The 26,037-nt window shown below is 43.2% G+C and overlaps 1 protein-coding gene across 1 annotated transcript in view; it reads left to right on the top strand.

Moving 5' to 3' along the window:
* The window catches only part of CDCP1 (CUB domain containing protein 1), a 451,994-nt gene extending 438,837 nt beyond the window's left edge, over positions 1 to 13,157 (top strand). Inside the window, exon 8 of the mRNA XM_063124177.1 lies at positions 13,142 to 13,157. The gene's annotated coding sequence lies outside the window, so the exon portion shown is untranslated. The remainder of the gene's footprint in view (positions 1 to 13,141) is intronic.
* Positions 13,158 to 26,037: the final 12,880 nt, after the last annotated feature.

The following is a 26,037-nucleotide window of genomic DNA, read 5'->3' as shown; positions in this document are numbered from 1 at the left end:
CGCTCCTTTGCTGAGGGAATTGCACTGGCTACCTATTAGCTAACTGGGCCAGATTTAAGGTTTTGGTACTAGTGTACAAAGCCCTAAACAACTTGGGCCCAAGATACCTGAGAGAGCACCTTCTCCCTTACCAACCTGCCCAGTCACTAAGATCATTAGAGGGCATGGCCCCTGGTGTCTCCGCATGGACCTATGCCTGACTGGAGTACACCAGGGCTAGATCAATAATAATAATAATAATAATAATAATAATAATAATAATAATAATAATAATAAGAAGAAGAAGAAGAAGAAGAAGAAGAAGAAGTACTACTGCTTTATAGCAGTATTGGTGCACTGATAACTGTTGAGGCACATTCCATATTCAGCTTTCAGAGTGCTATTTCTTGCTTTTTATTCCACGCTACCCAAAACACCACAACAAATGTTGCTGTGTTTCCTACGAAGTAAAAATGCGCAAGAGGAATGTAGGGATCGTAATGATTTGATACAAGGTGTAGATCTGGCCCAGCAAAAGAAAAACCTTCAGTGTGGTGGCCCCTTTTGTTTGGAATTTCCTGCCTCTGGAGGTCAGGCAGGCACCAAAACTGTGCTGCTTTTGGCGCCTCCTGAAAACAGCTCTTTCCCACAAGCATTCCTCAACTGACTAACCACCATTTTTATTGGTATTCCATTTAAACTGAAGAATTTTAATGTGCTGTTTTAATCTTTTTATACTGTTTTATTCCTATGTCCACTGCTAGTGCTCCAGAATCAATTTTAGGTATGGAGCAATATATAAATATTATGAATGAATGAATGAAAAAACACAACTCCCATAATTCCTGACCATAGGTCCTGCTGGCTGAGGCTTCTGGGAATTGTAGTCCAAAAATCTGTGGGGCGCCAGGTTACCTAACCTAACTTAGCCTCTCTGAGGTCAGGCTTGTTTGTCTAGAGATATGATTCTCATTGTGGAGGATGAGGTAAGGGATGAGAGATCCTGGTTCAAAAAGGGGGAAGCACATCTTACGGGGAGAGGGGATAGCACAGTGGTAGAGCACAATGCTCTACGGGAGGGCGGTTTTGGCATTTCCCATCAAATAAGGCTGAGACTGCTGAGAACCACTGCCAGCCAGATCAAGCAGCACTGGGATAGATGGACAAATTATCTATGGGCCAAAGTTGACGAGGCATGAATTAAATGCATCTTTGCATTTAACCTGCAGGTGTTGACTTGTTTTGTTTTGTTTTGTGCAAAGACCACTGGCTGGAGAGGCTAATCGTTCTCAGGCTTGAAGCAGGGTTTAGCATACAGGTTTAAGAAGTGGACATAGCTTGAGCAGGGAAAGGCTGATGATGATGGGGAGGGGGAATGAACCCGTTCCAGATCTTCCCCGCTGCACTGCTTAGGAAAACTTCTCCTCTGAAGATGCTATCTGCATTGGGAGGAAATCCCCTATCTGCACCAACAGGAGATTACCCAGGCCCAAAGCAAATACTAGCTCCAGAAGACGGATTTCCCTTAGCACTGCAGTAGGGGACAATTGGAAAGGGTTAAATTCCCACCCACCCACCACATCATTATCAGTCCCTCCCTACTCAAGCTATGTACATTTCTGAAACCTGCATGCTAAATTCAAAGACACAGTAAGCCTCACACCTAGTTTTGCCTTAAGTCAATATGAGACCTTCCCCCCCTTTTTAAAATTACACGCACATACACACACACGCGTACACACACACACAAACAGAGAGAGAGAGAGACTAGTCAGAAAGATATACTGTCATATTTCAGAAACACCAAAATATCATAATTGGGAATGATTTTGTCCAATTTCTCCCAACTGTGGGGTTTTTGTTTTTTTGGTTTTTGGAGAACATTGCTAATTATAATTTTAAAATTGTGCATGAATAAGTCCAAATATAATTTAGAAAAAGTGGAAGCAAAGTAGTAATGACATGCAGAGTCAAAACTGTGCTCAAAGAAAAGGGGGGAAACTATTGGGGGGTTTCAATAATTAGAAAATGGACGGGCTGGGCTCCACTCTGCATGCCGGATGGAAAAAGCTTCAGGGAAGACACGAGCAGCTATTATTAGACAAGCATATGCATGAGCATCTTTTGACACATTCAGCCTGTCAACACATTTCAATCCCAGGAGGAGCCTAAATGAAAACCTCTTCCTTGCATATTGGGAGACGTTCTCACGGAGGGAGGATGGCGTAATGGGAGGCAAACTGTATGGAGCCCCAGGATTTTGCACCAGCCAAAGCAATAAGAATCGAGAGTGGCTAAATCTTCCATTTCCTCTCCATAATGAGTCTGTCTACTTGAATATAGACTTTGCTTCTCAGCTGTTATCTGCAACTTCAAGAAAACAAAATAAATAAATAAATAAATAAATAAATAAATAAATACCTGCCTTGAATTAGACAGAGAGCCCCCCACCCTCCAACTAATTTTTGTCCTGAAACTAGGCTAGTGCTCCCCCATCACTGTCAATCTAATAAACCAATAAGTCTCATTTGCACAGACTACAGCCTGCTGACAGTCTTGTCACTCTTGTTGTAAGAGTAACTTTCCCTGTTTCTGTCTACCATCAAGGCGCATAGCTACCAGCCCCCAATTCAGCCCACAATAAGACATAGATATAAGTACCGAAGTTGCACGGGGATGGAACATGGACTGCGAGTCTGGGGGAATAATCAGAACATGGAATAATCAAAGTCAGAGCTTGCTTTGAGGCAAAATGACCATTTTCTAGTTCCCATGCTTATGAAGAACAACCTCAACATACATAGGCCTATGTACGCTGAGGTTGTTCTTCCTAAATACAGGAACTAGAAAATGGGACCCTTTCATTCAATGTATTGACAACGCAGACAAGAATAGAAAAAGAGAAGAAACCCTATTTCTGTACTTATATTATTGATGGTATTGTCTCAGGTGCTAAATGTTATGAAAGTCTGTAATATTGTTGGACTGTATTAGATTTGTATTCTTGTATATATGATATATATGATTGGTTGTTATAGTACCCAACATTGTGATGGTTAACCACTTTGAGACACATCAGTTGGTTTTATAAATTGTAAATAAATGGGTTATTTGATAATTATCACATTTTATTGGTGTTTGGAGTAGTTGTGTGCCTTTTTGGCACTTTATATAGTACTACTTAATAACTACTGCCTTCCATTACTTGTTGTACTAGTTGCTGGGGAACATGGGTGGGAGGATGCTCTTGCATTCACATCCTGCTTGTGGGTTTCCCACAGGCAGCTGGTTGGCCACTGACTGAACAGAATGCTGGACTAGATGGTCCCTTGGTCAGATTCAGCAGGACTCTTCTTATGTTCTTATGAGGACACCAGGTTGGGGAAGGCTAGTTTACACACTTTATAGGCTCTGGTTAAAGGTGGTGGGTCTTTCCCCCCCCCCCCCACTCTCAGCTCTTGTGCCTTTACCTGGCCTCAATGCACCAACTGGTCCCCCTCTTTTATGAGTCCCATGTCTCCATCGTTTCCTTGTCCAAAACCAGATCAATTGAAATTCTGCAACCACAATTACAAAGCACACAAATTGGTGTAGTGAAACAAATCAGCCATATTCCATATGTAGGGTTGGATTAGGAGATATTTTCCCATGCCCCTGATTCCTGACCCATTGCAAATAACACTATGGAATTCACGACCACAAGATGTGGTCATGGCCACCAATTTGGATGGCTTTGAAAGGGGGTTGGATAAATTCCTGGAGGAGAAAGCTATTAGTCCTGATGGCTATGTGTAACCTACAGTATCACAACAACTAAAGCTGCAGCAGCCCTGCCGTTTTGACCAGTTACAAAAGAGTGCAGGGTTATTGCAACTTTAACTGTTGTGATGCAGAGGGAATTTCAGGAGGTGCTGAATGCATAAAATTACACCTGCTGAAATTCCCTTTTTTATACATCTATTAAAGATACAGGGGACCTGTGCTCCTTTTCATATGATCACCCTAGCATAGGAATCAGCCAAACATCTGTCTGGGTGGCCATGGGTCCTATCTTACAGACAGCAGTCTTCTGAAAGGCTGCCCGAGGACAGACCTTTGTTTCTAAGGCATCCTATATTTGAAGGGCTGTCCTGTCAAAGTCTAGTTTAAAGAGTAAAAAAAAAAAACCTAAGAAGGGAGAAGAGCCGGGACCTCAGAGTTACCTATTAATATTCAGCACCTGGATAACAGACTGGCCACAATTTCCCCTGTTGTATAGTAATAGTATTGTATTACTATTTAAAGTACAGCAATTCTTCCTAAATTTGCATCTCTCTATATAAATTAGCACATGCAGATATTATGCAAGTATGTTTTCCCCTTTGACCTCTTTTTCACAATAGTAAAGCTATTGTTAATTCCTCTTTTTGGGCAATCCTTAAGAAGCCACCCTAGGTGTATCTATGCTAGAGGCTCAAACTGTAATAGTCACTCCTTTGCCCTAGAGAACCCTGGAGGCAATAGTTCTCTAAGAAGGGTAAGACTCCACTAAGGCCGAAAGCCTATGCACACTTACTTTTGGGAGGAGGATCCACTGAACTCAGTGAGAAAGGGTTCTCAGTAGACATGTGACAGATTGTGCTGGAGAACTGTCCGTACCCTCACCAAACTGTCATTCCCGGCAGACCTGGTGTCATTAGCGTTTGAGCACATCTAGTGAACTTGCGGTGATGGACGATGGGAGGCTTGGAGATCATGTAGATTCTCAGCACCATCCTATTCCCCTCATGAACATCCTCAGCTATGGTCAGAAATCCGACTCGGATGAGGGAGCTGCCATGGCGCTTCCCGCAGCAGCTGCAAGGGGTGGGGGGAAACAATCCCCATTCGGATTGCTCTTTCCGAGGTCGTAACAACGGGCTCATCTACACCAAGCAGGATATTCCACTACGAAAGCGGTATATAGGATGTTTTTAGCAATGTATATTATGTTTTATGTATTTTATCATTTATTGTTGTTCCCCACCTCGAACAGAATGGAGAGGCGGGTTAAAATTATTATTATTAATTATTATTATTATTATTATTATTATTATTATTATTATTATTATTATTAAAAGGCAGGAGCTGCACCAAACAGGATACAGCACTATGAAAGCAGTATATGGTATGTGTCAATGGGCCCCAACAGTTGTCCGTGCACTTCAATACAGCTATAAAGCAGTAGTGTGGCTCCTGCCTTTTATATACCACTTTCATACCACTTTCATAGTGCAATATCCTGCCTGGTGTAGATGAGCCCAATGCCTCGGAGGAGGAACTCTGCAATATCCTATGATCTCTGGGACCATAAGATTGCTGTCTTACTCAAATACCTTTTCCCATTGACATTTAATTTAAGCGAGAGAAAATGCAAAGGGGAACATGCCTGCAGTACATTCACAGGGTCAGTATCTAACTGGCCGTTTAAAATTAGGGAAAAGGGAAAAAAGAGAGAGTTTGCAGACTAAAAGGGCAACATCTCACTATAAGATATCACATCAAATTATAATAATTAGATCAATGGTAACATTTAAAATAGAAGATTCTGTCACAAGAATGATCCAGGGCCTTCTTTATTAGTGAAGTACATAGTTATAGAAAAGGTTATACACCACTCAGCAGCAAGAGTAATGGAAAGAAAATGCATTCAAATGATAGGGAAGAAGATATCACAGGGGGGAGGGTTGCCACTTTATGATCACCAAGAGGGGATCACAAGTGTCAACTGGTTTGCATGAATGCTCAAACATTTTCAGCTAATTAGCACAGATCTGCAGTTAAAGTTCTAGTTAACATTCTGGGGGGAAATATGCTAGTTGATTTCAAGACATACACTGGGTGTACACAAGACAACAAAGTTGAGCATGGGTTGAGTGTGGGTCGTTGTTGAAATATTGGTCATTGTTGAAACAAGTTTTTTTAACCAGGAACAACCAACAATTCACAACCCAACAACAACCCTGTGTTCTTTTCAATGGTTGTTTGTGGTTAACAAACCATAGGTTGTCAGTACAGCTGGGTTCAGACGTAGAGTATGGGTTATCATGTTGCAGCATATTCTGTCATACAAACCCAGGGACCATGGGTTATGTATGTGAATATTGAATATTCATGGGTTATGGTTGTCTAAAATATGGAACCCAAGTTCAGTCAAGACGACAAGCCACCTAGAGCAAACTATGGTGGGCAGCAGTAATTGTGTGAACCAAGACTCTATCTTGATAAAAGGAATCTCAAGAAACTTGGTGACACTGACTGGATTCACATGATCACTGGAGTAAAAGAAGCCATCGTGGCTTCTCTCCCCTCCCCACCACTGCTGTGCATGTGACCATAATTTGTATAATTACTCCCGATGAAGCATTTGCTGTGTCATCTGAACTCAGCGCAGTGCATGGCAGGGATGGCTTCTTACCCACACTACAACCCATGGCTTGTAATAGGATTTGTGGCATAGGTAGAAGCCACAAATCCATAGGTAGAAGACATTCATGGCTTTGGCGTAAGCTCGATTTTAGTGTGGAGAGGTAGGCAAGAAGTTGCCCGCCTAGCAAGTCAGACTTGCTTTCTCCTTGTGGCTCCCCTCCAGCTGTCTCTGGGTCCCAGCTGAAGTGAGTCCCATGTGAGATCCCATCCCCATTTTATACTTTGCCTGTGATGTCACACAGCCCCCCTGGGCAGCAGCCCTCCCCACGCCACACAGCCCCCCTGGGCAGCAGCCCTCCCCACGGCACACAGCCCCCCTGGGCAGCAGCCCTCCCCACGGCACACAGCCCCCCTGGGCAGCAGCCCTCCCCACGGCACACAGCCCCCCTGGGCAGCAGCCCTCCCCACGGCACACAGCCCCCCTGGGCAGCAGCCCTCCCCACGGCACACAGCCCCCCTGGGCAGGAGCCCTCCCCACGGCACACAGCCCCCCTGGGCAGCAGCCCTCCCCACACCACACAGCCCCCCTGGGCAGCAGCCCACCCCATGACACAAAGCCCCCCTGGGCAGCAGCCCTCCCCACGTCACACAGCCCCCCTGGGCAGCAGCCCTCCCCATGACACGCAGCAGCCCTCCCCACGACACAAAGCTTTCTCAGTTACAAAGTTGCCCTCAGGATAAAATTACCAAAAGGGTTATAATGACACCTGCCAGTTGGGGCAAGATGGCGATTGTGGGTTGATTGTGGGGCCTTTAGTCTAGCCTTAACCCTGCCCTAAAGCAGGACTCCCATCTAAGGCATTCTTTAGACAGCTGCCAGTCTAACGTTTCCTGGGAAAACCTCCCAGGACGGAGATGCTTCAACTGCCCTGGACATCCTAAGAACCCAAGGAACAGACCAAACGCTCTATTCCTACAGTGGCCGACAACAGAAGGCAAGCACAGCAGCGCTCCCGTTCGCCAGCCAACTGGGATTTAGGCCCATATTGCCTCTGATCGTGGAGGAAGCATCTAGCCATCTTGACTAGTAGCCATCGATAGCCTCCTCCTCCTCCTCCTGCATGAATTTGTCTAAGCGCCTTCTAATGCTGTCCAAATTGGTGGCCATCAGTACATCTTGTGGTAGCCAATTCCATAATTCAACTATGTGCAGTGGGAAGAAGTCTTTCCTTTCATCTGTCCTGAATCTCCTGTCATTCAGCTTGTTCCAGGCCTGGCCTATTCTTTCAGTTTGGGTTGTTCTCACCTGCCCCCGGCTGCTAACTTCAGGGGTAAACAAAGGTTAGATGCGAATGAAGCCCCCCAAAAAAGCAGTTTGGGGAGGGAGATGTGATGCCAGGAGGGAGGGGATGCTTTACCCTTTCCCTGTCTAACCATCCCGTTTCCTCCCCACTCCATGGGGTTCTAAATGCAAGTTGTTTATCCCCACAAATATCTGGATCTCTACAGAAGGAAAAACAACTTGTGGAGGGGAATTTGCAGTGGAGAATTGGCAGTTCAAGCTTACTTCCCCCACCCCGCCATGTCGCTTCTCTGCTGAAAATGGCTCCCTCCCAAAGCCATCAGGACTTTGCTACCCACATTTGAGCTTGTCCTGGCACCTCCTATCCTGTAGCTAACTGATTATTTTTTCTTCAGCTCTCGTTGTGTACAATGAATTATTGCTCCACCTTCTGCCTTCCAACAAGCTTTGAAGGGGTCCAGGAGCACAATCTTTTTCTCTCTCATCTAAACCAACCCATTCCCCCCCCTCCTCATAGAACAGCAGAGTTGGAAGGGGCCTACAAGGCCATCGAGTCCAACCCCCCACCCTACAGCATCCCTGACAGATGGTTGTCCAGCTGTCTCTTAAATGCCTCCAGTGTGGGAGAGCTCACAACCTCCCTAGGTAACTGGTTACATTGTCGTACTGACCTAACAGTCAAGAAGTTTTTCCTGATGTTCAGCTGGAATCTGGCTTCCTTTAACTTGAGCCCATTATTCTGTGTCCTGCACTCTGGGAGGATCGAAAAGAGATCCTGGCTAAACATGCCCAGTTCTTTCAGTCTCTCTTCATAGGGCTTTGTTTCCAGACCCCTGATCATCCTGGTTGCCCTCCTCTGAACCCCCTCCAGCTTGTCTGCGTCCTTCTTGAATTGTGGAGCCCAGAACTGAATGCAATACTCTAGATGAGGCCTGACCAGGGCCGAATAGAGAGGAACCAGTACCTCACGTGATTTGGAAGCTATACTTCTATTAATACAGCCCAAAATAGCATTTGCCTTTCTTGCAGCCCTATCACACTGTTGGCTCATATTCAGCTTGTGATCTACAACAATTCCAAGATCCTTCTTGTTTGTAATATTGCTGAGCCAAGTATCCCCCATCTTGTAACTGTGCATTTGGTTTCTATTTCCTAGATGTAGAACTTGGCATTTATCCCTACTAAATTTCATTCTGTTGTTTTCAGCCCAGCACTCCAGCCTATCAAGATCACTTTGAAGTTTGTTTCTGTCTTCCAGGGTATTAGCTATCCCACCCAATTTTGTGTCGTCTACAAATTTGATCAGCGTTCCCTGCACCTCCTCGTCCAAATCATTAATAAAAATGTTGAAGAGCACTGGGCCCAGGACTGAACCCTGCGGTACCCCACTTGTTGCCTCTCCCCAGTTTGAGAAGGCTCCATTGATAAGTACTCTTTGAGTCCGATTCTGTAGCCAACTGTGAATCCACCTAATAGATGTTCCATCTAGCCCACTTTTAGTTAGTTTGTTAATCAGAATATCATGTGGTACTTTGTCAAAAGCTTTCCTGAAGTCATGCAAGAAGGCCCCAGATTCAATCCCTGGCCTCCCCAATGAAAAAGATCCCAGAGAGTGGTAACAACTCCCTGCTAGAGCTGCTGGATAAGTGCTGCTAGTCAGACTAGGCAATATTGATCCAGAAGAGAGGTGTGAAACCTCAGGCCTGCAAGCCAAAGCCAGCCTGGCTAAAGGCCAAATTCAGCTATCTGGGGCTTCCAAGATTGTCATGTTCCCTTCCGTTGGTGCCACCCACTTTCCTCAAGCCACATTTGGTAATTTCCTAACTTTTATGCAGTTTCCTCCCTCAATTTCAAAGGCTGAAATGCTTCTTCTAATGCTAAGTTACTGGCAGTCAAAGCTTTAATCCAGAATATGCTGGCATTTCTCGTATTTTTGGCCTACCCCTTTTGCCTTTGGCCCCATCCACCATTCAAGGTGCCTCCTCCCATGAGCTCCTCCAAAACTGGTTTTTGGACCTTGAGCTGAATGGTCCAATACTCCTAAGTTAGATGGACAAACAGTCTGAGCTGGTTTAAGGCAGCTCCCTGTGTACCTGGCTCCTGATATGGGTATGAAGTCTTAAAGCTTCAGTGGCCAATTTATTTACAGGCAAAATGGGTTCAGAGGACCCTGCTGACCTGAAAAGTAATTTTTTGGGCTGATTTAATATATCCACCATTAGATGGATAAAGCCTCAAAGCTTGATCCCCTTTAACTTTATTCTGCAGGCCACAATGAAGCGGAAATAATTTGTAGGTTCAATGGTGGTGAAAGCCATCATTGGTACAAGCCTGACAATTTAAACCCAAGAATTACATTTCTTCCTTGACTTATTCACACATACCAATTTGCCACATACATTCAGAATACAAAACTCAACCAAAGGGCCTGGAAAATGTTATGTTGATGTCAAACTCCAAGTATTAAAATGGGAGCTGAACTATTTTGTCTCTTTTAAAGCTACAGAATATTTGATTCAGCAATTGCTTCCAGACATACGACTTCTAGACCCACCACTCAGAAGACACTGTGCAGCTATTCCAGCTTTCCCTACTTAACCTATTTGCTGGAGTAAGCAAAAAGATGGAATAAGCAGTGAGAAAACTCAGGAGGGTTACAAATGAAAAATGATGAAATCTGTACCTTGTTAAAGTTCCATAAATGAGGCTGTTCTGTTCTGCTTCTGCTGGGATGAGGGCTTTGAGTAGTTTAGGGGGTGGGTGAGCCATAGGTTCAACTATGGATTGGGGATTTTTTTTCTGTAAGGTTAGGTTTCAGGAATAGGAATAGATCAACATCATAGAAAGCTCCTAGTGGTACTGGAGCCAGAAGCCAGAGAGGCTTGTCTGTATGTCGCTCCAACAACGAGCAGAGCAAGACTGGGGCTTAAATAAAAGTGTAGCTGCATTTAGGCAGTTTGGCCCCACCTCCCTACTGACTGAGGCTTGGTCTCTTAAAGAAACATGGCTTGTTTTGGCAATCTCGGGTTGTGGTGATGTGGGAATCGCTCATGTCCTGAGCCCTCAGATTCTGAGGACTGTAATACAACCTCTTCTGGTCAGAGCAGAGCCGCCCCCTAGAGAACTGGTTCCTGGGTAGATGGAAGTTTCGTGATATCTTTCCATAGCCAAGTCTTCTCTCATTAACTTTGACTCCTCTTCTTTTGAGGATAAGAGTTTGGGATCCTCTGAGGAGATGGGTTCAGAGTCCTGGACCATGATAGAGGCAGGGCAATGGCACCATAAAGGCCTCATTTGGAAACACCCAAAGTCAAAAAAGAATTGTCCTGTTACAAAGATTTCTTTAGGGAAACATTATTTTAAGTGTATTTCACAAGTCAAAAAGTTTTCAAGAATTATTACTTCCTTTCCTCCTTTTAATTGTCTATTGCAGCAATATCACATGATATTCCATTAATTTTAATGGCTTAGGTGAACTAATCAAGTACCTGTCTCCATTCCATTGAAACAGACACACTGTCTATTGTAAGACATTCAAAACTGAACTGATTCATGCATCAGAAATACATTTACTTCAGATTACTGGGCAACATTAAGAAAAAGACCCCCAGTGGCTTAGAACAACAGAAGCTTGTGAAATAGCCAATTCTCTCCACTTGTCAAAAAATAAAAATAATCTTGTACAAGTACAAGAGCAAAAGTACAAGTTAGAATTGTTAGAAATACAATCAATAGGCTCTAATTACAATCTATTCAGTGCCATATCTGTATCCAAGAGCTTTGTACAAGGCTGCTTCTTCACAGTGCAGATGCACCAGGTAGAGTAATGCTTTCTGTATAATGTAGAAGATGATAATACTGGTGTGACACTAAATTACAAGAAAACATACTTATCACAAATTTATCAGAGGAAGAAATAGCTAGTTGTCCACATGCAAAACCAACTGCTATTTCAAAACATTACGGAACATTGTAAAATAATAAATAAATAGGGAAATGGTTACAGTTGGGTTTCCACATTTCAGTTCCCCAAACCCAAGCAGCCTAATTGGCATATTATGCAAACTGCTTGCTAATTATGCAAATCAAGCATATTCATTGGGGCATTTATTTATTTATTTTACCAGTCATTTTGGTATGTTTATTCCTGGCACATACCAAAAGAAAATGGAGGAAGAGGCAGTGGAAACACATCTGGCCATGTGCTCATGCCAGAAGAGAGTGATCTCCCTTGTCTGTTCTGCCTTCATATCTTCTCCAAATCTGAGAGCACAGCAAGGCTTGCTAGGCAGAGATGTGACAATGTTCCACATTGATTGCTTTGGGTGCCCCAACAGTACCTCTACCCTTGCTCTCCCTAATTATGTGAAAGCAAAAAAAAAAAAAAACCACAGAAAAATCCAACCAAGAAGAAAAGATCCTTGGTTTTTCTCCCAAATTGCAGTCATTGACAGTTATGTGTACCAAAAACCATCAGCAGCCTCCTTTCACTTGTGAAGTTTAGCCTTGGTTAAAAGGAAATGTGATGGTCTCATAAGCAGCTGAAAAGATAACCTAGGCTGCAATCCAAGACACATCTACCTGCTGGGAGTTGTTGGGACTTGTTTTCTGCCAAAACATGCAGCAGATTGTGCCCTAAATGAGTCAAATTCCGAATGTTCAAGCTCTGCTGAGCTTGATGCAACTATGATCAGAGGGTTGGATCCATACCCAGTGAAATCAGTAGGACAGGGGTGCTGTCCCAGCTTCACTAGCCCCATTTTGCCTTAATTGACCACATCCCTGATTACTGTCCTACTCACAATAGTACCCCAGTACAAAAATAAACACTCTAGACAAGTTCCATTGTTCATTGTTATCCCAAGAATTACTCTACTATAAAATATACACAAACACCCCATCAGTAATTCCCAGAGAAACACACTTTGTACAGAGAAGAATAGGCTGACACTTAAAGCTTCTGGCTCCACCCACTTTCCCCCTCTGAATTGCAGGAGGGACTTATGAATAGACTACAATGTTGCCTTGACTGAATTAGGAAACAAGTTTAGGCACTATGAATTCCAGCAGGTCCCAGGCCAGTGTATATGTAGCAAAGCTAAGAAACATGTAGCCTTCCAGCTGTTGTTGGACTCCATCAACCCTAGCCAGCCTAGCCAATTGTGAAATATAGTACCCCTGTTATAGAGGGTGGGTCACTTCCTTGCCCATCTCAATAGAGAATGTCAGCAGGAAATGGAAAACCTTACTAAAACTTCCCAGCTAATGGCTCCAGACAAAAGCAATACTTTAAACTAAAGTGACTCAGTGGGGAATCAAAATGGAGGTAAGTTGGCTCTCTCTGGATACAGTTGCCAATCTCTCTGTTGCGTCAGAGCAGATGAGCTAATAATGGCTGAAATACCTTGACAAGAAGGTCCTGCATCAAGCCCTCTGATAGGATGGATGGATCAACCATCCCACCAAGCATAGGCCAAAAATGAAAGCCATGAACTAAGGGTCAAGCTAGATGTGTTGTTAATCTAATGATATGCCGTTGTATCTTGTTTATTCTTTAGCAGCCATGTAACAGGGAAGCACTCTGTATTGGGACTTTAACAGGTACAATGGGCCATGCTCATAATCTGCATTTCCCTACCGCTTGCGCCCATGACTAGGGTGGCCAGTTATGAATCACCCCCCAAAAGAATAAAAATAGGACAGTGCATAGTTAAACTATGTCATTCACTTCCACAAGATGTAATGATGACCCCCAATTTCGATAACTTTAAAAGGGGGTTGGATAAATTCCTGGAGGAGAAGGCTATCAATGGCTACTAGTCCTGCTGGGTATGTGCTACCTCCAGTAGCAGAGGCAGTAAGCCTGTGTGCACCAGTTGCTGGGGAACGTGGGCAGTAGGGTGCTGTTGCACCATGTTCTGATTGTGGGTTCCTAGTCGACAACTGGTTGGCCGCTGTGTGAACAGAGTGCTGGACTAGATGGACCCTTGGTCTGATCCAGCATGACTCTTCTTATGCTCTTATGACAAAAGAATACATCAATATGCATAAAATTTGCACACGCTAATTTACATGTAACTATGCAAATTTAGACATTATTATTATTATTATTATTATTATTATTATTATTATTATTATTATTATTATTAACCATAATTTAAACAGAAATACAGTACATCTCACCATAATGTGGAAGACTATGTCCAAGTGGCCTGTGTTCCTGCCTGCTGTCCAGGTGCTGTTGATGGGCAAAAGTTCTTATGACCCTTTATCTTTAAACCAGAATTGGATAGGACAGCCTTTCAAACAAAGGATGGTCCTCTGACAGTTCTTCTCTGTAAAAGAGAACACCTGGCCCCCTCTACCCATTGCTCTTCTCCAGAGAACTTTGCAAACAGGAGCTTTTGAAGATGCTCAGAATTCTCAGAGATACACAGCCCTCAACATTTCCCATGATTCCTTGGGATGAAATCATGTGACTGTTAAACTAACAGAACCTTACAGTTCATCCTATTAGGCTGCAGTCATATGAGGTTTAGATGAGAATAAGTACTACTGAATTCAATGGGGCTTAAATCTGAGTAAACTTACATAGGATTGAGCTGCTATGGAAGCTCGATATTTTATCAAGTTGAATGGATCCTTCTCCACCAAGCCAATCTTATTCATTTACAGGTTTTTTAAAAAAATACCCTTTTCTCCCCTTTTTGAGAATTCAATTTTGATGGGGAAAGATAGTCATTATTATTGCATCATGACATTCTAAGGTATTAAACTGACAGATTTCAGTTCAAAAACTGAATGAATTCACCTATTCATGTTAGCAGATAGGGTCTGAATAGAGATACTCATCTAAGCATTAGCAATTTATCAGCTTTTGTCACTACATGACTACCAAATGCATTCAAATTATATATATATATATATCTCGTGGCAAAAGGGATGTGGAAGTTGAGAAAATGATATAAAGCCAGCCAGACATAATTAACAGAGGAAGAAGAGGAAAAAGTGTCATTGAGCTCATTAAAGTATTGTGGCATGTCTAATTAATGAAAGGAAAACTCATGAGGACTGGAAATGCTGCTAAGGTGTTATTTGATCCATACATTTAGGCAGCAGAACAAAGTCATGTTAGGGTAGCTATCCAAAACTTTATCCAGTAACAGTGGACCTGTTCAGATGACACTTCAGGCTCTGTGGTTAACAAAACTGTGATTCTCTGGGGTTAGCACTAACCACAAGCCATGCTGTCGCACGCAACACTTTAAGCCACGGTTAAAGCTGCTGACCCTGCTGCAGACGATCCGACTGTGGTTAGTGAGCGGGTAGGGTTTAGCAAAACACATCGCACAAGACACCTTAAACCCTGCTGCTTAGCCAAAAGCCTTAACCAGCAGGGTTTAAGGTGTCTTCTGAACAGGCCCAATAAGGTACGATGTTGGGGCTTGGATAGCGTGGCTACTTATGAATGGCCAAAAAATATAACATGCATCACTCAAAAAAGAGGACAATAGAGGATACCTATTTGCATAAAATTTACATATACTTATCTATATGTATAGGTGTAAATTTAGAAATAATTATTTTTATTTAAATAGAAGTGCAATACATTTCGGCATAGTTTGGAAGACAGTGACCAGGTGAGCTGTGTGCCTTGCTCTGTCTCCTGTCCTGGTGCCATTGATGAGCAGCTTCAAGGCCCTACTCTTCCTTCTGATTATTATTATTATTATTATTATTATTATATTTATTTGTATCCCGCCTTTTGCCCAATGCTGGGCCTCAAGGCGGCCTTACAAAGTTTAAAATATACATGGGGGGGGAGGGAAACAAAACCATAAACAATTAAAAAAATACACAACAAAATTATAAGACATTAACGTAGATGGAGGGCTGGATTATTCTCCAAAGGCCTGCTTGAACAAAAAAGTTTTAGCCTGCTTCCGAAAGCCCATCAAGGAGGGAGCCAGCCTAGCTTCTGATGGTTCTTGATCTTGGCCTGGACAGCCCTTCAATTAGAACACAGCTTCAGACTAGAGGACAGCCTTTTGGCAGACCTTCAAATGAAGTACTGACCATTTACATAAGATTTGCATGTGCTGATTTATATGTAGTGATGCCAATTTGGAAATAATGATAATTGGGGAAAGCTGTGATGGGGTGATCTGTGCACCTGCTTAATCTACTGTCCAGGTGCTAACTGGGGCAAGTTCAAGGCCCCTGTCACTCTCCCTTCCGATGGTTCTTTATCTTTAAACCAGTCTTAGACCGGGCAGCCTTTCAAATCTTCAAATAGAGAACTATCCTCTGATAGCCTTTCAAATAGAGGATTGTCCTTTGTATAGTAGGACACATGGCCACCCTACCACCACATCTCCCTGTGCCTTCTCCAAAATCTACATGAGCTCCAAAGAGAACTGTTTCCAGTTTGTGCATGAACTCATGCAAGTTAATCCTTCCTTTCCATTTTTTTCATGCTGCACTTAATGCCACTTCTAGCCTAGCTTTGTCAACTGGGAATACCTGTACAATGTTCCCCTAAAACCAGAATTTCTGTATACTAGGACTACATAATTGACATAAATGTGAATTCTTTAAGCCTGCAATTTGGGTTTTCTATGGGATAGAAAATGGTGCATTAGCATTCTCATTCCTGGAAAAATTGTAAACATGCAATGTCTGTTTTAGAATACAATTGGCAATGTACCTTTGCTGCTATTTTACTTGTATTTACTTCTGTTTCATTAGACTCTGAACTGCTGTATATTGAACTAATCTGTTCACGTTGATTGATATATTTTATGTTCCCCATGACTGATTGCTTTAAATTACAAGAAGAAACAAATAGTGGGTAAACAAAGGCCAGCTCCTAATGGGGAAACCCTTCCAGGTTTCATGAGGTAAAATTGAATTATTTTGTTTCTCTGTAACAACAATTTATATAATTCACAACCACCTGAAAACCTTTCAGCCAAAGCCTTAGGCCAATCTATGAGCAGTTTTTCACAGAGTAAAGAGTTCAGACTAATTTAGTTAATGTACTACTATTATAAACAAATATGACTCGTGGGCATTGAAAATGAGATGGATGAAGATTAGTTGAACGAAGAAGTTGCTACACCAGAGAAAACTGGTGGGCAGTGGAACTCCGGCACTATTTCTCATGAAGCATAATTAAAATAAGGCCCCGTGGAACAGATGTAGAGGCTGCCACATTATGTATCAACAAGACATGGTGTTGCCTTTTCCCCTGTAAGTCAGCCCTCAGTGGCTACTTGTGCAGCCCACTGTGGACGCCCTGGCCCTCCCAATCCCCCCCTCCCGGCAAGCCACGTGGGGAGAGGTGCCCCCACATATTCTGCTTCCCAGCAAAATTGAGTCCCTAACAGCTGCAGGGAAACAGGGTGTGTGAGACTGAATCTCCCCACATGCCCTGTTTTCAAGCAGGATCACTGATACCCACCACCCATCCTGTATTTGTGTATGTTGTGAATCAGCATGTGGGGGGTGCCACTTGTATGACCCCAAAGAGGTTCCTTGGAAGGCCAGTGCAGCCCACCACACACCCCAAAAGTTTGCCTACCCCTATTGTAAGCCTGTTCATTGAAACCCTGAATTAGGCCAAGAATCTAAGAACCTGGACTTCTAGTTAAAAAACAGATTTTCAAAGAACACTTGACAGCTGTTGTAAACATTTGCCATTGATCAAGTTGTTGCCAATAGCTGAGTAAATATTCCATGGAGACAGAAACTGATTTTAATTGCAAGCCTCTTACCCTCCTGGAGATAGATGCATACTAATTAAAGTGAGGAGAAGAACATACCATGAATGCTCCAGAACCAAATATCTGTGTGTTTATTGCCATGTCCAGCACAGACAGAGATGGGAGTGGCAAGACTGTGGTGCATAGGCCACAATCTGTGCACAGGTATGGTATTGGTCCTCTTGCTCAGTATCGTCCTCACACTGAAACACTGCAGAGTTGCTGCCAGTCCTTTTCCAGCCCTACCTGGAGACGACAGGGAGTGTACATGGGACCTTCTACATACAAAGCATGTGCCTGAGGTGGTCAGAACATGTGCCACCACAGCAGCAGCTGCATCCCTCCCCTTCCCGCCACCACATGGTGCCTGCCTTCTTTTTATCTTTGCCACCGTCGCTGCCATGTCAGCTCCGTGGAGAACATGGCTCTCTGCAATAGATCAGTGTAGCCCATGGTGAACAGTTTGCCTGGAAAAGCTTCTCTTTCTCCCCCTCTCTAAAAAAGAAGGAGGGAGCAGGAGGAAAAAGCCAAAGTCAGCTGGTGAGGAGGGAGAGATGTAGGTTCTCCCCACATACACAAAAAAGAGGAGATGGCTACAGAAGAAAGCTGAATGTCAGTGGCTCAGAAGGGAGCCCATCCATTAGTTCCCAACTCTGAAGTTTTCTTTCCCAGTACTAGTTTAGTCACTGACAGATGGAAATAGGCCCATGAGGAACTGCTTTTAAAACATTTTGATTTATGATAATAAAGAAAAGAACCCCAAATTTGAGAACAGTGTGTTTTCTTCAAATAACTACTGGGGTCAAACAAAGGTGAGGGGGGAGTACTTGTTGTGGTGGCGAGGCTGCTTAATCAGCCACCAATTGGGATGGCTTTAAAAAGGGGTTGGATAAATTCCTGGAGGAGATGGCTATCAATGGCTTCTTGTCCTGATGGCAATGTGCTACCTCCAGTATCAGAGGCAGTAAGTCAATATACAAATATTGCTGGAGAACATGGATGGGATGGTGCTGTTGCCCCATTGTCAACAGCTGGTTGGTTGTGTGAACAGAGTGCTGAACTAGATGGACCCTTGGTCTGATCCAGCATGGCTCTTATGTTCTTAATTTCCCTCTGTACAGGTAGTCTCCAGGGCCATCTTGCCCACAATGCCTCACTTTGAGGAAGGACCCTTCAAATCATGGCATTTGGTTCTGGACAGCATTCCAGAGAAGCTGCTTGCCCTCTCTCACACACTCAGAGGACTCTCTCGGAGTGAGACGTCAGGCTGGTGGCCCATCTAGTTTGCCCACATGTTCATATCACTCTGGGGAGAATCTTTAAAGTGAGAGATCAGGGGTGGCTACTCCAAGGAGCCCTGCTGATTACTCTCCCATTGTGGCATTTGCCAGGGCAGGCAAGCAGGGCTGGTACAGCAGTGACAGAGCCCACAGGGGCTTTTCCTGCAGAATGTGTGAGTGTGATCTGCCACCCTCCTGCTCCACTGCTTGAGCAGGGGATTCACCCTGCACATTGGCTGAATATCACAGCTGATTGTCAGGTCTTAAGAGGCATTGTCTTAGGCCAGCCCATACTGACAGCTGTACTCACACAGGCATCTTACAATGAAGAATCCCAGAGCTGGAAGGATTCCCAAGGGGTCATCCAGACTACTACCATTCCAAACTTATAGCACAAGCATGTTCCTATTTTTGTCTCTGCAATTTTGCAGGGTATGTTGGAGCAAGTCTCTTTGTGCTGAAATAATTGGAGAGGGAAACACAACACTGATGCAATGTGTACCTATTAGAACAGTGGTTCCCAAAGTGGGTGGTACCGCCCCCTTGGGGGCTGTGGGATTGCATGGGGGGGCATTAAGAGGCAAGGGGATGGCAAGGGGGTGCTAAGAGGCAAAGGGGCGGCGGGGGGGGCGCTCAAGGTGGTCTTTTCCGAGAAGCGCCTCTCCAGAAGGTCTTAAAACCCAGGCACATTTTTATGGGAGAAGGTAGTTTGGTCCCAAGCCATATAGGGGAAGAATCCACACATGTATTAATACCGTTTAAGAAGAGTCCTTTTAATGGTGAATTGAAATGTTTCAAAAGCACCGAAACACTAATGAGGAGACATACCCTGCTTGGTGTGCCCCGCTATCCTGCACTATGGAGAGTGGTTTAAAAACTCCTGGTTGCATTTCCAACATCATATTTGGTGGAATGTAGTTTTAGTGTGGTCTGCCTACTTCTCTCCAAACAATGAAATCGACACCAGATTACTAATCACAGTGATTTAAGACTCATGTTAAGTGACTTTAAACCAAACGTTGGGAAACTGATATTACTTCATCAAGCCCATCCATCACATTAAGAATTTACAGAATAGTGAGGTACTCTACCCTAATTAGAGCCTTGTGTGGTGCAGAGTGGTAAGTGGCAGTTACTGCAGCTGAAACTCTCCCCACGGCCTGAGTTCGATCCCAGCGGAAGCTGGTTTTCAGGCAGCCAGCTCAGGTCGACTCAGCCTTCCATCCTTCCGAGGTCGGTAAAATGAGTACCCAGCTAGCTGAGGTAAAGGTAACTGCGACTGGGGAAGGCAATGGCAAACCACCCCGCTACAAAGTCTGCCAAGAAAATGTCAGCAAAAGCAGGCGTCCCTTTAGGAGTCAGCAATGATTCAAGTGCTTGCACAAGAGGTTCCTTTCCTTTTTCCTACCCTAGTTACTAAATGTGATATCTAATATTCTTCCTAAATGACTATCAGACTTTGAAAAGATGGCATCACTGAATCAAGTTAAATTAAATAAACTAAAAAAAATGTAATTGGATTTTGAATAAATATTCAATTAATCGTTACTGTTTTGAATTTTATTGTTATTATCTTCCTTAGTGGGTCGTTGAAAACCACTATTCTGAATAATTATTTCTATAGGGTAGGGGGCACTGGGTTTGTGGAACCAAGGGGGTGGTTAACTGAAAAGGTTTGGGAACCACTGTATTAGAACATCTACAGGACCCTGGTTTGGGACTCAGGGTCAAGCTACACAATGCGTTAAACATACATAAATAAGGGATAAATAAAGGGGGAAAGCCTCCATTCATGCTTTTTAGCTCCTGCTTGCGAGGGGGATTAATTTTGGAAAACAAGCAGCAGGGAAAGTTTGCAACTCATACAGGTCGGTCCCAATCCAGATTCATAGCCTGCATGCTTACTGTGAGTAAAAAACAAAACAAGCAGAGGGGGAACTGCAGGCAACTTTAAACGTATTGTGTCTTAGTCATTATAACTAATGTTCATTGGTGAAACTTGAGACTAGCTCCCTGCTCCTGGAGTTCCACAGCACCCATGATCCTTTGCTGAATATGGCTCCTTTTCTTTCTCTGTAAGTTTAACAAAACCTCAAATGTTGATGTGTTAACACTTGGCACTGATATTACTGAGTTCGCAAAGTGACTGCACGTGTTAACAATACTGGCTTCTACGCTGCTATAGCTAAAAGGGTGAACAACCTCTGTGCGGAAGGGCCTCTTTGGTCACATAACTTTACTCAGGTTTTTGTTCATTTTCAGTGAAATGACAGATGCAAAACGTAAAGTGTGTGTGGTTTTACTCATCAAGACTTTAAAAAAAGAAGAAAAAGAAGAAATGGGCAATTATCATTAGACAAAATGGCAACTGAAAAGCTCGAAAGCATTAATCATAAATTAGTCAATTAAGTATAACCTTTGCTACCCTGGTGGTTCAATAATGTTCTTGGAGATATTTAGGAAGTTAGGCCATATATGTGCTCTTTAAGAGGCCATTATCTGGAAATAAATTACTCATTCAGACTATAATATGCTGGACTCTCAGCAAATGTACAGAGGGCAGCTTTTTTTAAAAAAAAGTAAGCCCACATGTAGCTTTTCATTCTAATTGAACCACTCTAATTGTTTCTCAATCTCAGAAGGCAAAAGGGTTTTTTTTAAAAAAATATATAAATAAGGGGTCTTTGGATTTAATTACTTTGCTGCAGCCAGGGAACAGTGGGGGAATGTTTTCTTGGATGATATGTTGACATATGACTAGGATTTAAAAGGTGTGACAAAGTCATCAAAGCAGGAAACCGGGAGGACACCCCAGAAGGAATGGCGGAAACGGTCACATTATTTTTGTTTGTTGTGAGGGTGGAGGGGGGGGAGGGGAGGTAAAAGTAACAGGACTGCATTATAAAGAACCACAGCTCTCACTGCCAACCAGCATATGAAAAGTGATGTCACGGCCTTTGAACAACATACACTTCCAGGTGTGAATGTGTGGTGTGATGACCAAGATTTTCACCCTTCATATTTCTAAAAGAAAAAAGGAGGGGGTGTTGAAAAGGACAAAGACAAGAGAGACCTTTGAAAAGGAATGATTAACTCCTAACACAGCGGAATATCCTGCTGCCTGGTTTTGCTTGTCCAGGACCAAACATTGGTACTACTCACAATGTAGGCTTTCAACTGCAGGTTGGTCTGCCATTTTTTCTTTTCAGTAATGTTGAATCAAGAGCTTAATGCCCTGAGGTGCAGAAAGCAACTAGAAAAGGGAAAGAAACAACTACCATCACCAGCAGTTTCCCTTCAGAACTGAGTTTGGACCGGAGCCAGACTCTGTACATCTCAGAAAGAAAACGTTGATTGCTAAATTCAGCTCTAGGAAATAAGAATCTGAGGCAGGAACAATGCCTTTGCCTCATCATTACATCACCCAGTCTATCAGTTAGAGTTGCCCATCACTAACTTGTCCAAGACCATTTAATGGGAGCATCATCTATTTCCCACCAAGTCCAAATACAATGTACTTTCTAATGCATCATACCTGTGACCACAACATGATACAGTCCCCATGAGACCCAATTCATAACCCAAGTACTTTTTTTTTTAATCATCTGTGTTCTGTATTATTTAGCATACACAAACCATCAGCCAGTAATACAGGGGGTTGCTATATGTTTATTTAAAAAAAGAAGAAAAAGAAATGGATTTGCTTGATATATTTATGCAACTGAATGTAACAACCATAATTCTCAAACCAATGCTTTCCAAATGCATTGAGGCTGCTCCTATGGCTGATTACACTATATTCTTTGAATTATTCAATTATTCAAAAGAAGTATTCTATTAGCTGTTGAGAGCTAAGAAATGAACTCTGGTTAATGGTTTTAATCTGTTGTGCTATCTGCTATGACTACCATAAAGTCATTTTGCATTACAGTTGCATCTCCAAGGCATGTATCTTCCCTGACAACTCTATTTACAAATAGACAGACAGACAGACAAGACAGATATTTTAAGCTCCTTGGATGGCTCACAATAGATGCAATTGACTCTACCCATTGTCACTCACTTCACTTCACTCCACCCACCATTCCATCACATCCTCCTGGTCTCAATCCTTCTCACTTCTCAAGAAGGCCTGCCTGGTGCCAATATTGCTATCCTTTCAGCACCAGGGAAGGACAATGCTATTCTCCCAGGCTTTAAAATGTATTTACAGTTTTCCTCCCCCTCTTTTATCAAGATGTTATTTATTATGTTTTATTGATTTACGTTCTTGACCTTGTTTTTGTTAATAACCTTGGAAGCTGTTGCTGAAGCGGGGAGGTATATAAAACTGTCTGGAGATGATGGAATTGTGCTCCAACACCTCTGGAGGGCACCAAGTTGGGGAAGACTGACTTTGTTATTTCCCACACACACACACACATATTTAATAGCTGGTTTGCATATTCAGTTCAAAACTTTTCATCCCTTCCTATTCCTTGATTATTTCAAACAATGAGCTCTGCTTGCTGAAATCACCCCTTTGCCCAGAGCTTTTGCCTTCGATCATCACCTCTATATTATTAAGCCTTGCTGCTTAGTTCACACATTAATTTGAGAAAGGATTGTAGCAGAAAGATTACTCTGTATGGAAATATGTTAAAGGAATTCCTACTTTATGCTACACTCGCTAATGATGGCTTGCTGTTGTTGTTTTTTAAGAGATGCATGCCAGCCTTCTACATAGTCTCCAAATCTGCCAAAGGGAAAGCAAGGGGCCATAGTAGCAGAGTACATGCCTCCATGGATGTGTCTAAACCACCCAGAGAGCTTCAGCGATGGGGTGGTATATAAATGTAATAAATAAATAAACCACTTTTAAATAGGGCTGTGCACTGCCTTCAGCTGAACCCCCAAATCCGCCAAGGCAGACAGATTCGGCCTGCCTCAGCATGAATACAAGGTGGTACCAGGGGTGGCCTGAGGTACCTCAAGATGAAGCAGATTGGGTCTGAAGCACCTTAAAGTGCCTCGAGCTGATTTGTGGTAGTGGTGAACTGATCCCACTACCTGCCATCCATGTGGAAAACCCAATGTGAGAACAACTGTGAGTCCATTGGACTCCCCCTCCCTTCCCACTAAGCCCCCTGAATCCAGAGTCACTGCCCATGGGACTTACCCATGGGACATCCATCCTTCTCCATTAGAGCTGAGATACAGGGTCAGATGTTTTCATAGATCTACAGTCGCAAACTATGGTGGCAGTAAAGGGCCATTTCCATAGATCTATGAAAATTACAGAGCACCCATCTTACTTTCAAATCACGGCTCAAATGGAGGAGGATGGACAGCAAAAGTATATCCCATGGATGGCGGCTCTGAGTTCAATGGGGAGGGAGGTAACTGGGGCAAGCAGGGAGTCCAATGGACTCCTGGTCGGCCTTCCATCCACCTTTCCTCAGTACCTGCCACACAGCCACACAGAGAGCACCCAGGAACTTGCAAGGGCTGACTCGCTTTGGGGGGCAAACATCGCTTTGGATCAGTTCTGAAGTGAGGCAGCCCAGTCCCAAAGCACCCTGAGTCAAATAGGGGCTGTTTTGGAGGCTCTGAAGTGGCCTCCAAGGCGAGTCAGGGGTACGCAGCCCTACTTTTAAAGCCATCCAAATTGGTGGCCATCAAAACATCTTGTGGTAGCGAATTCCATAGTTTAGCTATGCACTTTGTGAAGAAGTACTTCCTTTTATCTGTCCTGAATCTCCCACCATTAAGCTTCATGGGATAACTCCAAACTCTACCATTATGGCAGAATCTTGGCCAGCCACACCCAGAACATTTTCAGCTCTAATAATAACAACAACCAGCCTCCAGCATTGGTTATTTTAACTGCAGACATTGTACATGGCACCCTTAGATTCATGATTTTAGTTTGGCTTCTCCCAATTAAGAACCAACACTGTATTTTGACATGTATAACGCCTGTGTTTCATTAGATGCACATCCTGACTATCAGCCCATCAGAGGACTACAAAGTGGCTTATCTTGCACATTCAATTGTTTTGCTTTGTTATGGATATATATGGATGCATAAATAATAGAAAGGGGGAAAGAAAATAATCCATTCCAAACCTTGACACTCTTATTGGCTACCATTCTGTGGTTTCTCAGCCTTGCAATTTACATCCGTGAAAACTGAAATATGTCAGGCTTTTAGTCAGGATCTGCAGCTCCTTTGTCACAGGAGATAGTCCTGTCACATGGATTTGTGTCTCCCCCACCCCGGTCTGGCTCAGAGCCTAGAACTGTGTTGGTTGGTTTACTTACTTGGTAATATTATGACTGTCATTCCTGTTTTTGTTCTTAGTACAGAAGATAGTAAATTTTTTACTGCTACGTAGCTACCTGATGAAATGAACCATTCATGTTATACCAATTTTTCATATTGATGTCTGTGAACAGAAGTAAAACTGGAACAAAATAGGGTTGTTGTTTTTAAAGAAAACAAAGATAATTGGAATTACAAGATGCCACTTTTACCATTTCTGTGCCATTTGGTAAACTCGCTGGGATGCTCACCTGTAGTCAGCTATGCAGTTAGACTGCCATAGAATCAAGCATGGTTTGACAGTTAAAATTTAAGGATTATATTGCAAGACTGGGAACAGTTTGGATAGAAGCCAGTTAAAGCAGCCAGAAGCACTCCTGGAGACCCCTTTCAATGCCCTGGCAAAGGCGCCTAGTACCTCTCTTGTAAGGGAAATTACAGCTTATGTGTTTCCATAGGAACTAATTGTTAGATGATCTTCCTTAAGTATTCTGAGTAGGGCAAATATAGAACCCACCAGCAGCTAAAGATAATGTGATCTAGGCGTCTGAGAAAAACAGAGAACAAACTAGCCTTCAAATGTTTTGGGCTTCAACTCCCAGGATCCCTGACCATTGGTTTTGCTGGCTTGAGCTGATGGGAGTTGAAATCCAAAACATCTGGAGGGCACCCACTTGAGGGAAGTTGGAATAGATGACAACTTTCAAGTAGGAATAAGACAAAGATACACACTGAAGGTGGTTCCAGATGAGGATTTTATTGTGCAATTGCCCTGCCTCATTCATGGAAGTGTACAGGGGATTCAGATGACAGTAGCTTCCATTTGAAACCCTTCTGTGCTTTTCTATCACTTCTCTTTTCTTATCACAGAAAACCTGTGAAGGAGGAAAAGATATAATAGCTGCACTATGCCCTTTGATTGGCAATGCTAACAACGCTCTGTCTAGAAGCACCCAGAGGCAGAGAGCTGGGTTTGGGGTCTGTAAGCTAACAGTATTTGGGTCTGTGGATTGTCTGCCT

This window comes from Elgaria multicarinata, chromosome 1, assembly GCF_023053635.1.
Source record: "Elgaria multicarinata webbii isolate HBS135686 ecotype San Diego chromosome 1, rElgMul1.1.pri, whole genome shotgun sequence".
NCBI lineage: Eukaryota > Metazoa > Chordata > Lepidosauria > Squamata > Anguidae > Elgaria > Elgaria multicarinata.
The sequence above is the reverse complement of the archived record's forward strand: the minus strand, read 5'-3'. Positions and strand labels throughout refer to the sequence as shown.